The following is a 17,185-nucleotide window of genomic DNA, read 5'->3' on the forward strand; positions in this document are numbered from 1 at the left end:
ACCCCATTGTCTTTGTTACTTTATAAGAGTATGTACTTCTCTCACAATTGTCTGAGAGACCCTACTTCCATTCTTAAAGGTGAATCTCTACCGAATTTTGTACTGAATTAGACTGAGATCTTTATTCATTATTTATGCTATGCTGCTAATTTTCTAATAACATATTCTGTGTTTTGACTCAACACTCAGCATTTAGAAGATCTATTGTCTGTCATTCTTATGAGAATGTTTAAGAAGTGCTATGGGGGTCCAATTTAATTCTAAACTACCAGTTCCAATTGGGGAACACGAAAGTCCATGCTACATGGACTACACCGCTCCCAAATTGAAATTGCAGCACTGAATTTGTATGGCTTTAGCTAGGCATCTTGCAAGAGTTCCACGCACCAACAGATCTTTGTTGCAGAGGATGGTTCTGATTGGCGCTGACCTTTGTCTCAATATTATTTGGATCTAGAGCCGGGTATGATACCTTCATGATCCAGATAGTTTGCCCTAAGATTTAAATCGACCCTTCCAACCTGATCCTGGTTCCAGAGAGACGAGAGGTGGCTGACGGAAGAACCACAACATGAGTATCAATTGGCATTACATGAAGTAAGCAGCGTATTGCCTGTTGGGAGTTGTAGTAAGGTTTATGAGAGAGGGATGCTATGGGAAATAATTGAGGATAAAAATTGGATGGTGTATATTTTTGGTCTTATTGGAGTTATCATTATTGCACTTTTGATTATATTTTTTTAATTTTAGATGTGCGGTACCTCAAGTTAGAAGTTGAATTGATTATCTTGTCTGTTATGAGAGGTGTACTCTGAAGCACTATCAGTCACACCAAGTTAGAAATATAATTTTCTTGTGTGAGTGTGTTGAAAGAGCTCGGTAGTGATTTCCTCCTGAGTGCAGAAGGGGTGAAGACACAGAGTGGTGACTTTTGATGGTCCAAGGCTCATGTTAGTGAGAGAGTGAGTAGAAAATCATAAAAAAACGTTGTGTAGTAGGTATATTCATAAAAAAACTTTGTGTAGTAGGTATGGGCAAATGGAATAAAGTTGGGAGACATTGAAGTGCTTAAGGTGTTGCATCAGTGCTGTGCTGCCCTGTGATTGGTGCAATTGGAGTGTTGCATTATTGCTGTGTCAAACTGTGATTGTCTGATGAGCAGGGAAGCTGCATTGTGATAGGGTGACTTTTGACAGAGACGCACTGGAATTGGTGGATGAGTTACAGAGATTGTCAGTGCGGAAAAAGTGAGATGTTTGACCTAGGACCGCTTGCGAATAAAATTAAAATGGGAAATTCTTTGTCAAAAAGAGAAAGAGATGTAAATAAAGAAGAGAGATTCCCTCGATAAGATACCCTCGCTATGGAAATGGCAGCGAAGAAAGGGTCATATATGTGTATCTGGCATACTAAATGGCATGAATATACAGCTAGAGATGGGGAATTACGATTTCCCCTGAGTGGAAGCTTCCACATTCCATGAAGAGAGAACTTGAAAAGAAAGATGTACAAGTTAGAGCCACAACCTGGACTGACTCATTTTTGAGGCATTGATCTTTGGGAGCTGATGGCAAACGAGAAAAGGAGGACTAACTTTGAATTTAAAATTATAAGTAGGGCTCAATCATGGAAAAATGTAGAAGAGGAAGAAAAGCAGAGAAGGCGGAGATAGGAAGTTATATAAATGACGGGAGCATATCCTCTATTGTAACAGGTAGAGAAAGAAAAGGTTAAAGAAAACCTGTGCAAGAAGCATATATTGAAAGTGAGCAAAAAGATGCCCTGATATAAGAATTGCTTAATGTTAGACCCCGTACAATGCCACAACTTGGAAGTGCTGAGTGCCACCGCACCTCTGATGCCTAAAAAGACAATGGGCCCGATTCACAGAATGAATTTAAGACTCAATCCTAAACTTACTACTATTTTGGTATTCACAGAATGCACTTACTACTTTTGGCATTCACATCTTAAGACAAACTTGAGACAGACTTAAGACAGGCTTAAGACCAAATCCTAACTTCTGTGAATACCAAAAGTAGTAAGTTCATTCTTTTAATGGCAAAAGTAGTAAGTTCATTCTGTGAAGACAAAAATAGTAGTAAGTTTAGGATTGAATCTTAAGTTCATTCTGTGAATCTATCGCCGGATTTCTATTCGCCTGCCTGATGCGCATTGATAATTGCGCGCTAAAAAGGCGATGAAATCCGGCGATAGCCGGCGATATGGGAATGTGCGTTGTGCTTTTTCCAACGCACTCCTCGGTAATATGCCCCAGAATTCTAAAAGCTGGTGAAGGGAAATGTGGGAATGGATTAACTGGAATATTATGGGGAGAAATGAGATGCTGTATTTATGTAAAGAGGCAGCGAGATTGGCGAGAGAGATATGTGCTAAAATGGAAAAGGTGGCGAATGAATGCAGTGTTGATATAACGCAATGAAAGAAGCTGTGAAGAAATGCCAGAATGGATGCGAATGAAAATGAACTGCGATTGCTGAAAGTCTGAGGAGTGAGAATGCATGTAAAGGAGTTAATTGAGAATACTGGACAATGGAGTGAGACAGAGAAATTCAGAGAATTGTGGTCAAAGAAAGAGAAGGTTAAGACAAAGCTAAAGGGGAAAGAAGGAGAAGAAACTCCTATGGGTGAACAGATAAAGGAGTTTTCAGTATGTGAAGTTCGGGGAGGAGCACATGTGCATTTTCCGTGGTCTGGTTCAGAACTATTTCATTTTACAAATGTACTTCTAAAACATAGGGCCTGATTTAGATCTTGGAGGACGAGTTACTCCATCACAACGGTGATGGGTATATCGTCCACCAAAATATAAATCCCATTATGTCCTTTGCGATTTATATTTCGGCGAACAGGATATCTGTCACCATTGTCAGGGAGTAACACTTCTGACAAGATCTAAATCAAGCACTTAGAGAGAATCCCGACAAATGGTATACCCAGATGGAGCAGATTGTGATTATCTATCAAATGTTTTGTAGGAGGATTTAGATGTGTTGTTTGAAGCAGCAGTCCCAAATAATTTGTGGGCAGAATTTAAGACAGCTGGGGATTGGCTCATGCAAGAACCGCCATGGGTGCAAGGGACTAATGCCCCTTCACCTATAGTCAAGACTGAATAGGAGGAAGTAATAAGACATTTAAAGACAAAAGTCCCACAAAAAGAAACTAATTGGTCAAGAATATTTTGAACTTCACAGCAACCTAGGGAATCAGTGAATGCGTACTTTGAAAGGTTAATGCAGGTGTACAGAGAGCATATTGGGGAGAGGGGTTGGACTAACGGCTAAGGCGCTCGACCTCGGACCTGGGGAACTTGGGGGCATATTACCAACAACTAGCGATAATTTTTGTCTCTAACTTGTTTAGAGACAAAACTTATCGCCGCAAATAGGCGATTTTTATCACAGATAAACCTTGCTATTAGCAAGGTTTATCGCAAATGCGATAAAAAACGGCCGCAATGCATGAATATCGCTGAAAAGTCAGCGATATTCATGCATTATCGAGCAAATGTTCTTAGCCATGTTATCCACCTCCCATTGGATAACATGGCTAAGAACTGCTCCTGGGCAGGTGTTAGCTGTTGGAGATATTCGCGCTTAGCGCGAATATCTCCAAAAGTTGGTAATAGGAGATAGCGATGTTAGCGACTGTATCCAGTCGCTAACATCTTTGCACGCCCACTTTGCATGTCATTAGTGATAAATATCACTGACATGCAAAGCGGGGCCCAAGATGGTCGCTATCTCCTATTAGCTGTCGCTAACTGGTGTTAGCGACAGCTTGGTAATAGGGAGATAATTTTATCTCCGCTTTCTAGGCTTTTAAAGCCAAAAAAGCGGAGATAAACCCCCTTGATAATATGCCCCTTGGTTCGAGTCTCGGTAACAACGCCAAAAAACCCCTGTGATTCTGGGCAAATCACTTAATCTCCCCGTGCCCAAAAATGAAAGTGTGTCCTCATGTAACGTAACTGGTGCTATGTAAAGCGCTCTGATAACTGATTCGATTCTGTTCTAGTTTGCGCTATATAAAACTCTGCAAAAAAATAAAAAATATTGGGAGGACTGATCCTATTGGAGAAAATATGGGAGGATTTCTTGCTTCTTTTGTGTATAGACTTAGACCAGACATTAGTAATCAAATCACGGAAGGTGTCATCTGTTGGCAGAGCAAATCAGCAGATGAGATTCTACAGTATGCTAAGTATTGCAGTGAGAATCTAGAAGCAAAATGAAAAGGATTGAAAGAAAGATTTGTAATAGCCCTGTTGGCTCAGAATTTAGGAATGACGGGCTCTCCAGTTCAGGTACCTTAGTTAGACCAAATTATACCACGCAAATGCAAGGAGTCCACTCGGGTTATGGAGGGAATATACCTGGAATAGGAAGAAGGAGAGAAAATGCAGTAGGGACTAACATAAATGCCTTAAAGAAAGTTACGACATGTAACATATGACACAAGGTGGGTGTTCTGACTGGCACTTTCTAGTTGGCTGAGGCAATACCCTAGCCAGCCAGAACCAACCACTCCCGTCAAGGGTGGGTGATTACACTCGTTGTACAACCTGCGCTCACCCTTGGGTAGCTTGGCACTGAGCAGTCAGGCTTACCACAGAGGCAATGTGTAAAGCATTGGCACAGCACTCACTCACGATAAATACCTTCAGCTTCACAAGGGACACTTCACATGTGATTCATGTAATTGACATTTGTATTCAGCACACACAATATTCAACACATCATGAACATCATGTAGTTCTAGGAATAAATCACACTTGGAATTATTACGAGCAGTACTAGGCCCAAACGTTTTCAATGACATCAACAATATGCACACTTGGGAAAGATTCCATTTTACCCCCACACATGCACCCTTATACTGTGCAACACAACCACCCCAGGCTCACCACAGCAGTTCTTATAAATCAATGTCATACAGTAAGAGGATGCACCTCGGGTCACAATGATATCAGAAACATGTACATAGACAGCATTATACCACTTTTTAGCTGCACCGCGGGCCGGACCACACGGGTAAATCCCAATGGCACATGTAATGCTCCTCCGGCAAGATATCAATGTATAAGGCACCGCCGACCAGTGTAATAAATCACAGGCAGTCGATAGACTGTCACTCCCAAACACACACTCACTCCACACTGATACAAGGTGCAAAAGATATCAGGCAAGTCCGTACAGAAAGCGCTCACACACATATGCACTCAGCACCCTAATGCGGTGCAACTGATACCCAGCAGGTGAATTGATAATACACAGCAGATCCCGTGGCCCCAAGCCTTCCTCCACGCTCTAGCTCACCTGACTACTCCTGATTGGAGACATCCCGTCCTCTCCCCGGGCACTAGGCTGCACTCAGCCGAAGTCACTCCTTGTCAGAGTACCAGAGAAGCAGATGGGCGTAGGTAGAAGGATTAATTAGGAGGCAGTTGTCAAAAGAGATTTGGCAGCCACTCGAGAAGTTGCACACAGGATGCAAGCAGAAATGGGCTGAGGGCAGTAGTCAGTCACAACAAAGGGGTCCACAAGGGCCTTCCAGCACCGGGCCAGTTCTGCGAAGCACAGGGAAGTCAGGCAGTCTCTCGACCCACTTCCGATCATTCTCAGAAGGGTTCCTCCAGCCCAGTCCATCACTCTCACCACCCAGGCCCAAGCTGGGCAATACTACCTGACAACACAATTAGGGGTGGGTGGTGAATTCCGCTCCGCTGACGGAGTTCACAGAGTTTTGCTACTCCGGGCTCAGCTTGAAGCACGAAGTTTGGTAAAAATCTCCATCCTCCGCTGCGTAGTGGAGTTTACCGGCACCTACCCCTATTTAGGACAACACAATGATGTGGTGCGCCCTTTACTAATTACAATCTACAGTATCAGACAAGAACAGCATTCGAGAATCAATTACATGAGTTGTAAATCGCTACTATCTTGTGTGGCAGAATTCTCTGAACGGCTACTCAGGTCTGCACTAATACGTCACGTGAGACAATGATACGCCCTTTCACGTAGAGTGAGAGCTTTGAAATTGGAACCCCAGGTTGAAAGTCCTTGTCTTTTAACAAGTTGGGGGCGACCTATCTGCACAAAATAATGTGCAACATTTCCGAGGACAGGCTCTGGTTTTCTTGTGGTCCGTCCTAATTAATTCTTAATTGCTGATGACTTCATTGCAGTTTCCAGATATTCATATGGTCTGACTGTATTGTGAAAAGTGTGCTCATTTATTTCCTCTGTCTCTGCATAAAAGTATTTTTTACTGTATCACCTGATCTGCATGGATGGTTACCTGAAGTCCAGGGGCCTCATTTATGAGGCCTTGCGTCAGTTTTGCGCTTCCGATGCGTCACTTTTTGTGACTCATCGGCGGCGTAAAACATGCCTCCTGTTGCGCTCTATTTACAAAGTGACGCATCTAAGCAGATGCGTCACTTTGTAAACCCCTGCGCTACATTATACCTGCGTCAGGTATAATGTATGCAAGGGGGGCGTTTCCCGCAAAAAGCTTCGTTGAAGTGACGCAAAGAAATCTATGAGATTTCACTGCGTCACTTCTAGGACACCGTTGCGCCAAAATCTTGCGCCTGCCTTACAGCAGGCATAAGACTGATGCAAGCCCTTTCACATGGGGCTTGCCCCATGTAAAAGAAAGCATTGCTGGAGTTGCGTCACTTTTGTGACACACTCCAGCAATGCGTCACTTTTGTGCTTACAGATACGTCAGAAATACGGACGTATCTGTAACTCCTTGCGAAATGATGCGTCATACATTAAATATGACGCACCAGGTATGTTGCAAGGAGTGCGTACTGAGAAGTGATGCGTCGCTGCTTTCACGCAGCGATGCGTTACTTCTCATAAATGAGGCCCCAGCACTTTATCGTTCCGATTGCTGGAGGGTGAGAGGAGGCTGGCTGTGAAGTGATACATGGAAATGAGCGGTTCCCAGGTGCAGTCTCTGTTCTCTTATGCTGCAGCGGCCTCTCCCATGAGCTCCATGCTGGTGCAGTGCCTGCTGCTCTGAGTGCCCAGTGTCAGTGAGGTAGGTACGTCATTCTAGGACACGTGCAAGGGAAGGAAAGGCGAGCTTCTCTCCGAAGCCAGGAGGAACTCCGAAAACACAGCAGGGGAGTGTGATGTGGAAGTTGTACGAGTTTAACAGGAAAAAAATGCATCCACGTGGGACAAAGTTCAGTGAAAAGGGGTGCAGCAGGGCAGGCTGCGGCGTTGCTGAGGAGAGCTGTCTGCCACTAGGGGTGCAGAAATGGGGCCGATAACCATTTACAGTCTAGTCTACACCTATTAAGCAATCCATTATTTAATGAACTCCTTGTATGGGGCACAATGTAAAAACTGAGGGGCATATTACCAACAAGTAGCGATAATTATCACTAAATAGGCTTAGTGATGATTTTTTTATCTCTGCCTATCGCTGGATATGTTAGCGGAGAAAACATGCTATTAGCAAAGTTTTTCTCCATTGTGCTAAAATATCCCGTGATAGCGGCGAAATGCATGAATATCGCTGAGAATACAGCGATATTCACGCATTAGCGATGAAATGCTCTTAGCAATGTTATCCACCTCCCATTGGATAACATGGCTAAGAACTGGTCTGGGCAGGTGTTAGTATTTGGAGATATTCGCGCTTAGCGCGAATATTTCCATTGCTACGCCTGCCTTGCTAATAGGCGATAGCGATGTTAGCGACTGCTTTCAGTCGCTAACTGGTTGGGTACGCCCACTTTGCATGTCATTAGCGATAAACATCGCTGACATGCAAAGCGGGTCCCAAACCGCTCGCTATCACCTAAAAGCTGTCGCTAACATCAGTTAGCGGCAACTTGCTAATAGGGCGATAGAATTATCGCCGCTTAGCGACCGAAAAGGGCCGCTAAAGCGGCGATAATTGCCTATCGCCCTGCTTGATAATATCCCCCTGTATTTTTACTATATTGAGGTGTCTGATTTGTCGGGAACTTTTTAATTAATGATCATGGGCCCGATTCACAGAACTAACTTAAGACAAAATCCTAAACTCACTACTTTTGGTATTCACAGAAGTTAGGATTTTGTCTTAAGACAGACTTAAGTTAGTATTCTGTCTTAAGTCTGTCTTAAGTCTGTCTTAAGACAAAATCCTAACTTCTGTGAATACCAAAAGTAGTAAGTTTAGGAATTTGTCTTAAGTTAGTTCTGTGAATCGGGCCCGCAGTGAAAGCAATGGGAGGTACTGACAAAGCGTTTCCAAGAATATAATCAGACACCACAGTGAATGGCAGGCACATTAGTGGTGAAATAAGAGCAATATGGATCCCTCCAAACCCAAGACCACCACCCTTGAGTGCAACACCACGTGAACACCTGGCAGAACGATGGTAAGAATTTTCTGCTCTGTAAATATGTAGGGGCAGATTTATGTTGGGAATGCGCCACGTTTGCGTCACGCAACTGCGGCGTAAACGTGGCGCATCCCTACGACCCATTTACAACGTGACGCATCTAGGCAGATGCGTCACGTTGTAAAGCCTTGCGCCACTTGTGGGCGTTCCGGCGCAGGGTGGGCGTTCCGGGGCAGGTGCGCCTCGCAAAAGTGGCTGAGTGAAATCTATAAGATTTCACTCAGTCACTTTCAGGCCAATGCTGCGCCAAAACCCTGCGCCTGCTTGAAGCAGGCGTAGGTCTTGACGCAGCATTGTAAAGATGGGGCACCCCCGAGCCTTGCTGGAGCTGCGTCGGGCTTGCGACGCAACTCCAGCAATGCGCCACCTTTACGGCACAGATGCATCACGCATCTGTGTCATTTTTGCCCCATGGTGCGCCGCATTGTAAATGCGGCGCACCATGGGTGGCGGAGCAGCGGCGCAAAATAACTGGCGCATCCCTGGGGATGCGCCAGTTATCATAAATCTGCCCCGTAATATATAATTGTCCAAGCCTAATCGCTGTTAAAATGTAATCCTGAGTGAATTTTCAATTTGTATATATAAAGCTCGAACCACTAGTATATGTAGTAGACCTTTGCACTTACTGCCATTCCTATGTGATTTTATAGTTTATTCGTTTGTACCTCTTCCTGGAGTGACTTTACAACTTGTATATTTGTAATTTTTTCTGTTTGTTTCTCTTATGTTACTCATGTAATCCAAAGTCCTTATGTAACGCAACTGGTTCTTTTGTAAAGCGCTCTGACACCTTCCGGTAATGTTCGCGCTATATAAAATCGCATTAAATAAAATAAACATGGAACTGGCCGTCACTGGACCAGCCCTCTCTTGTCATTTAAAGTATTTAATTTTTTACACACTGAAGCAGCAGATGGCTGTCAGGTAAAGTGTATCCTTTCACTCCTGCGGATAAAAAGTATTTTCTTTTTTCCTTCTCATTGGGTGTGATGCCGGTGTATTTTAGGGTTGTCTCCATGTTATCTGAACCAGCTTTGAGAAAAATCAACACAGCGCCAGTTAGTGACTCTTCTGGGCCCTTATGGTAATCCCAAAGGAACAGCCCTTAATGGCTTATATAGTTTGTAGCAAATCGGCTTTTAGAAAATGAAACTGCATTTTTCAATTACCCATGAGATATAATGAGACATGTTCAGTTGGTTATGTAAAGAACATAAATTACCAGTTTCAGAAGCAACTGGAAATGTTTCCATAATATTGTTTTATTTATTTATTTATTTATACAACTTTTATAGCGCAACAAATACCCTAAGGTGTCTCGGCGCTGTGGAGCTACTGAATCAGTCGTCCTATTACTGGTTGAACAACCATGTTTTTAAGAGCCTGCGGAAACTCATCAGGTTCGGAGCGGATTTGATAGCGGGTGGCAAAAGGTTCCACAACTTTGGCGTAGCCACAAGAAAACGCCTGTCTCCCCAGGTGGCCGTTCTTGTGCGGGGCACAGAGAGGAGACTGGTGTTGGCCGATCGTAATTGCCTTCTAGGGACATAAAGCTGAAAAGCTTCAGTCAGGAACCTAGGTCCTGTGCCATGTACTGCCTTATAGGAAATACACAGGGCCTTAAATTTTATACGGCTCTCAACTCTCAGCCAGTGAAGCTGACGGATGCCAAGGGTGGTGGATTTGCGACGGGGGATATTTAGGAGGATCCTGGCAGCCGCATTCTGGATGGATTGCAGCTTAGTTATGACACGCTTCTGGGTGTGAAGAAAGAGAGCGTTCCCATAATCTATTTTTGAGAAGACTAAGGTAGAAACCAGAGTCTTCCCAGCTGAAGGAGGGAGATAGGGCAATAGTTTCTTTATTTTTTTCAAAGTAAAGAACGATGACGAAACAACCTTGTTGGTATGAAGGTCAAAAGCCAGCTTGCTGTCAAATATGACTTCCAGATTTCTGGCTTTTTCCAATGGGACAGGCGGAAGGCCGAGTTTTTCCGGCCACCAAGTGGGAGACCAGTCAGGGGAGAGTTTTCCGAAGGTTATAATCTCGGTCTTGTCCGAGTTGAGTCTAAGACAATTCGAGGTCATCCAAGTACTGACCTCCAGCATAACTCTCTGGAAGTTGGCTGCCACAGCAAGGCCGTCCCTATGGATACCCAGAACCAGCTGGGTATCATCTGCGTAAGATGTAAGCCGTACCCCATGGGCTTTTATTACCCTCGCCAAGTCCGCTACATAGATATTAAATAGCAGCGGGCTTAGCGAGGAGCCCTGTGGGACTCCACAAGGGAGAGCAGAGATGGGTGAGTAGAATTCTCCCAGCTTCACCGTCTGGGTACGGTTTGCGAGGAAAGATGAGATAATATCCCTGGCCAAACCGTTTATCCCCAGAGCTGTGACACGGTCGACTAGAGTGACATGGTCGACCGTGTCAAAGGCCGCTGACAGGTCCAAAAGGATCAAGACGGCCGCTCCTCCCTGATCCATGATCACCCTGATCTCGTCAGAGGCCTTTATCAAAGCGGTCTCTGTTCCATGCCCTTTCCTGAAGCCAAATTGCGTTTCGTCGAGAAGTTGGTGAGTCTCGACGAACTCTGAGAGCTGTCGATTCATCAGGAATTCGCATACTTTGGCAGGAAAGGGCAGACACGCAATGGGCCTATAACTAGCAACAGCTGTGAGATCTAGGGAAGGCTTTTTTAAGAGAGGTTTTATAACAGCCTTCTTCCATGTACTAGGAAATTGGCCTGTCTGAAATGCGGAGTTGCAGATCTCCATGAGGGGACGTGAAATCACTTCTGTGAGTTTTAACATCACAGAAGGAGGGCACGGATCCAACGGGGAGCCCGATTTAATGTAATAAATGAGTTTAGTGACATCGTCATGTGAGGCAGGTAAAAAACATGAAAAGAAATTATGATTATGATGGTAAAATCCTTCTTCCACGGTACCACCTCTGTGTTCCGTTTCGATATCCCCTTCAAATGATGCATATATATCTGCCACCTTTGAAGTGAAGAAAATGGATAATTTGTTGCAAAAAGTCTGTGAAGGTTCCACTCCAGGGCCAGAAGGGGGTGTGGACAAAGTAGTGACAACAGAAAACAGCTCTCTGGCAGAGTTGGCGGCGGTCTCAATTTGCGCCGAAAAGAAAGCCGATTTTCGAGCCAAAACCGCCTTTTTATAAATTGCAAGAGCATCTTTATAAGTTTGCCTAGCTATGGGGCAGTAAGCTTTCCTCCATCGCCTTTCTAGATTCCTACAATGTTGGCGATGAAGTCTAAGATCTTCATTATACCAGGCAGCCAATGGAGATACTCTGTTTGGTCTCATAAGTTTTTCTGGGGCCACTAAATCAGCGGCAGTACGAATCCAATCCTGGAAATCCACAGCTGATCGTACAGAAGTGCTTCCTTCCTGAGAACAGGAGAAGGCTAACAAATCTAGCATCTGAGAAATGTCTGCGTTTTTCCAGGCGCGAGTCCTCAGCCTATTTCGGGGCCTGGAGAGTAAAGGGTGTACAGACCTTATATCCAGCTGGAATATAATAGCCCTGTGGTCTGACCACGTGATGGGAATAATGTCCAACACAGAAATGTCAGGGTCATTAGTGAACAGACCATCAAGGGTATGTCCAGCTTGATGAGTACTGCCCTTAACTAATTGATGCAATCCTAAATTAGAAAGGTCAGAAATGAGTTGAATAGTGTCAGAGTTGTCCTGCTCCTCCAGATAAAAGTTAAAATCTCCCAGTATCGTGTATTTGTCTGAACCTATAACGTTATCGTTTAGGTCAGAAAAGGTGGAGAGAAAAAGATTACGAGGGCCAGGGGCGCGGTATAATATTATACCCTTTAAAGCTTGCTTGGGGCTGATGCTGATAGCAAAAGCAGCAGATTCGCAATTGGCAGAATTTATAGGGTCAAGTGTGGTACGATATAAATCCTTGTGAATAATTGCAAGGCCTCCACCTCTTCCCATAGGCCTGTCGTGTCTAACGACGCTATATCCTTCCGGGATAGCATCGCAAAAATCCGGCCCTGATCCGGCATCTGCCCAGGTCTCAGTGGCAAACAATAAATCCAGATCATGAGCAAGAATAAACTCATGAACCTGGAGGCTATGACAGGGAAGTGAGCGTGTATTAATGAGTGCAGCTCGACAGCCGTGCAATACAATAGTATCGGGGACATGTTGTGGGCCATAATTAGGATCTAAATGGGCTAGCAAGTAAAATGGGGGGAACTGATAGCTGCAGCCTGGGCAAGGGGGGGGAGGAGTACACATCACAGTGGCAAGAGAAACAGTAGTGCAATCCTGATGTATCTTACCGGGATTTAGTTTTTTTAGATAGTGGGCCGAGTGCTGCAATCGGGGGACAGGGGTTGTGGCCCTGGGCCGTGTCCGGCCGCGGACGGGCGCAGACGGGCTTGGCTTTGGCGCGGCTTCGGCGCGCGCCCGCTGCGCCGTCTGGTCATGGTGTTCATTTATGGGCCGTGAGGAGGGTAGGAGGGCAGCGCGACTAGAGCGCAGCCCCAGCCCACACCCAAGATGGCGCCCGCCGCCGACTTCAGTCAGCAAAAGCGGCAAGAAAAAGCGAAAAGGAAGCTTTGTAGTGTGGGTAGATGTCAGTGTGCCTTAGTTACAATTCCCTTTATACTAACAAGAATAAAAGTACCCCCAGCTAAAATAATTTTTGCACAGCGTATAAAATCCTTATAAGTCCAAATTCGTCAGTTTTCAATGCAGCAATACAGTACAACTAAATTTTGAGTAGCTCGCAGCCCTAGTGCTCACCTAGGGAGAGCTTCAGAGGCAGCGAGCGTCGCAATTCATCAAGCTAAATAGGCTGGGAGGGCGGGAGGGCAGCGCGACTAGAGCGCAGCCCCAGCCCACACCCAAGATGGCGCCCGCCGCCGACTTCAGTCAGCAAAAGCGGCAAGAAAAAGCGAAAAGGAAGCTTTGTAGTGTGGGTAGATGTCAGTGTGCCTTAGTTACAATTCCCTTTATACTAACAAGAATAAAAGTACCCCCAGCTAAAATAATTTTTGCACAGCGTATAAAATCCTTATAAGTCCAAATTCGTCAGTTTTCAATGCAGCAATACAGTACAACTAAATTTTGAGTAGCTCGCAGCCCTAGTGCTCACCTAGGGAGAGCTTCAGAGGCAGCGAGCGTCGCAATTCATCAAGCTAAATAGGCTGGGAGGGCGGGAGGGCAGCGCGACTAGAGCGCAGCCCCAGCCCACACCCAAGATGGCGCCCGCCGCCGACTTCAGTCAGCAAAAGCGGCAAGAAAAAGCGAAAAGGAAGCTTTGTAGTGTGGGTAGATGTCAGTGTGCCTTAGTTACAATTCCCTTTATACTAACAAGAATAAAAGTACCCCCAGCTAAAATAATTTTTGCACAGCGTATAAAATCCTTATAAGTCCAAATTCGTCAGTTTTCAATGCAGCAATACAGTACAACTAAATTTTGAGTAGCTCGCAGCCCTAGTGCTCACCTAGGGAGAGCTTCAGAGGCAGCGAGCGTCGCAATTCATCAAGCTAAATAGGCTGGAAGGGCGGGAGGGCAGCGCGACTAGAGCGCAGCCCCAGGCCACACCCAAGATGGCGCCCGCCGCCGACTTCAGTCAGCAAAAGCGGCAAGAAAAAGCGAAAAGGAAGCTTTGTAGTGTGGGTAGATGTCAGTGTGCCTTAGTTACAATTCCCTTTATACTAACAAGTATAAAAGTACCCCAGCTAAAATAATTTTTGCACAGCGTATAAAATCCTTATAAGTCCAAATTCGTCAGTTTTCAATGCAGCAATACAGTACAACTAAATTTTGAGTAGCTCGCAGCCCTAGTGCTCACCTAGGGAGAGCTTCAGAGGCAGCGAGCGTCGCAATTCATCAAGCTAAATAGGCTGGGAGGGCGGGATAGCAGCGCGACTAGAGCGCAGCCCCAGCCCACACCCAAGATGGCGCCCGCCGCCGACTTCAGTCAGCAAAAGCGGCAAGAAAAAGCGAAAAGGAAGCTTTGTAGTGTGGGTAGATGTCAGTGTGCCTTAGTTACAATTCCCTTTATACTAACAAGAATAAAAGTACCCCCAGCTAAAATAATTTTTGCACAGCGTATGAAATCCTTATAAGTCCAAATTCGTCAGTTTTCAATGCAGCAATACAGTACAACTAAATTTTGAGTAGCTCGCAGCCCTAGTGCTCACCTAGGGAGAGCTTCAGAGGCATTGCGTAACCCATATGCCTTCACCTATATACATTGTTGATAGATCTGATGAAATGTTCACCAGGGAGTGTGGCACATATTGCTTCGATACGAAAAGGTTTAAGTCCCTTCTACCCACTAAGAACCTAGGGGCATATTAGCAACAACCTCGTTAAAATAATCGCCGTTTTAGCGGCAGGAAACTGTCGCTAAAACGGCGATATTGGGCTTGCTAATGTGCGTTATAGAATTCCAACAGAAGCCCATCTTAGATGTGCAAGACATCTAACATGGGCTTCTATTGGAATTCTATAACGCATATTAGCAAGCCCATTATCGCCGTTTTAGCGACAGTTTCCTGCCGCTAAAACGGTGATAATTTTAACTAGGTTTTGGCTAATATGCCCCTCACAGCGTGCCGGCAAAAGCATGGCTTTCTTATGTTAAAATCACTTATAAAGCGCACTTACACCAAACTGTTTCATGGCGCTAGAGACAGGAAGCAGCAGTAAGGAGATGACAGAAGTTCACTCATATGCCTGAGAGAACAGGAGGGTTTTAAGAAGAGTTCTAAACTGGGTGTACTAGGGTACTGATCTAAATTCCGTAGAAAGAGAATTCCAGAATTGAGGAGGCTTTATGTCACATGCACGTAATTTTAGCACTTTAGGGTAGTATACCAACCAAATCCCACTACTGGACATTTCCGAGACAGAGTTGCATGAGAGTGGGTGGCAGAGAAGCTGCTGGAAGCAGAGCCCACGGTGGACAGCAAACAAGATACCTCGGAGGTTGTCTGGCATGGAGCGGTGGGATCGCCAAGGCTGGAAAAAGTGTCAACAGGGGCTGCAACTGCTGCAATGCTTCCATGGGTGCTAAGGGAGCAAACAGGTACATGCCTAGCACTGTGAGGGAGGCCAGGTCTGTTGTGGTGGGGAATAGGGCCTTAGAGAGGCGTCCCTGAGCTGTGCAGCTGCCGCTGGTACACAGTGCAGAGCAGCTCTGCCAAGGAGCGGAACTCTGCAAAGTACAGCGGTGTTTTGGAGCTGCTTAGCGGAACTCCGTGAACTCTACCCACCCCTAAACAAGATGTCGTCAGGGAAGGCTGGGTGAGGAGAGGGCACTGGGTACGCTGCGCTGAGGACCAAAGAGGGTACAATAGATGAATGGGAAATGAAGCAGGGGGGCCTCTTGGAAGGAGCAGGCACCCAATCAGGTACACGTCGATTAGAGTCACAACCCGGCAATCCAGTCACAATGTCTGGTGTGTGATGATACAGGTTGCACCAGACAGTTCCAGTCACACACAGAGAAGGCCAGCAAATTCCATACCTCCCTGATAATGAGGCACAACATCCAGTGCACCTTAATATTAGTTGCATCAGACTGTTTTGGTCATACACACAGGCGCAAGGTCAGCAATGCCTCACAAGGTAGAATGAGGCACTACTGCAGTCATGCCCCACCTCCGAGGGTCGCAACCTGTGAATCTGACACCGCACGCAATGAGCATGTAGTCGGCTTGTTGCATGAGAGAGATTCAGCACGATCGATAAAGCAGGCCATGCTGGATCCCGCAACCGGTGAATTTAATCACCAAGTGCTTATGCATGCTGAGTTCTGGGCCACACACCTTAGATGCGGGCAAGACTTCGGGGTTCTGTGTGAGTATGTGTAAATATGCTCTCCACTAATTAAAGTGTCCGCCCTGTACCAGTCAACATAACCCTTATTATGTATGAGGTCAAAGATAACCTTATAGAAAGTTATACTAGTGGTAGTTATGGAGAGCAGCCTTCAGGCTTAATCTTGAAGGAATGTAAAGCAGGTTGTTTTACCAGAGTATCACCTCCTAAAAGATAAATGAATAGAGAACCACACAGTGTTTGTATAAAAATATGTATTTAATAATATAACACTCTCTACTAGTCTCTATATGAGACTAGGGCAAAAAGCACACAATAGTGACTCAATAGAACACCAGTAAACAGCAAAATACACAGCAGGCTCCAGGGGGAGCCCGAACCATATACTAAAAAAGTGGTATAACAACAACAACTTCACTAGATACAGTGCCTAGAGTACGTACAATTGCTGGAACCACCCAGAGAAGTGACACAGGGAGCCCACGGAGGACGGGTGCAGTGAGGAAACACAGACGTGTTTTTGGTACAACTCTATGGGAAAGTTCGGTTGCAAATTTACAAGTTAAGAACACTTCTAAGAGGACTTCAAGCAAACCCATTGAAACTTAGGAGGTTCTAAGGCCAACCCACCAGTGAGTTCTGAAGTACCCATGCTACCTATCCCAGAGGAGCCGGGTGCATAGGGCCAACGGACCAGGGATCGCAAGGAGACCTCAAGCAAGTTTGCAAAGTACCAGCTCACAGGACACTCGAAGAGTGGAGGCTGAAAATCTTCGGTGCAAATACTGATCGGGGTCAGGACTACACGGAGTCCAATGCACAAGCTCGGGAATCGTCACTATGCATATGCAACTGCAAATGTACACGGTACACTGGGGTTCGGATTGCACGGTCCCC

The sequence above is a fragment of the Lissotriton helveticus genome, chromosome 1_1 (assembly GCF_964261635.1).
Source record: "Lissotriton helveticus chromosome 1_1, aLisHel1.1, whole genome shotgun sequence".
Taxonomy (NCBI): Eukaryota; Metazoa; Chordata; class Amphibia; order Caudata; family Salamandridae; genus Lissotriton; species Lissotriton helveticus.